Below are 291 nucleotides of genomic sequence, written 5' to 3' on the forward strand. Positions count from 1 at the left end.
AAAATACCGCTTATAAATAACTTCTACTGTACCTTCTGATGTTGTTGTACAGTGCAAATGTCTGAAGATTCTTAAATCAAGATGCATTTACTTGAGAAGCAGAAAGACAAAAATAAGAAGTCTTGTTTTCTGAGAAATTGATCAAAATGAGGTCAGTTTATGATTAAAACAAGAACAAATATCTGCTGACGGAGTCAGAAAAATCAAGTTTTCATTCCCCATTTGTTCTTGTTTTAAGCATAATCTTTAATCTCTCAAAAAACAGACTTCATATCTTCATTTTGCATCTCC

The 291-nt window shown here is 31.3% G+C and overlaps 1 protein-coding gene across 1 annotated transcript in view; it reads left to right on the top strand.

The window, feature by feature from the left end:
- Positions 1–291, top strand: part of LOC107568151 (dynamin-1-like) — an 87,845-nt gene that overhangs the window by 32,202 nt on the left and 55,352 nt on the right. The gene's annotated exons all lie outside the window — the stretch shown is intronic.

Source organism: Sinocyclocheilus grahami, unplaced genomic scaffold (assembly GCF_001515645.1).
Source record: "Sinocyclocheilus grahami isolate Dianchi unplaced genomic scaffold, SAMN03320097.WGS_v1.1 scaffold1222.1, whole genome shotgun sequence".
Classification (NCBI taxonomy): Eukaryota; Metazoa; Chordata; class Actinopteri; order Cypriniformes; family Cyprinidae; genus Sinocyclocheilus; species Sinocyclocheilus grahami.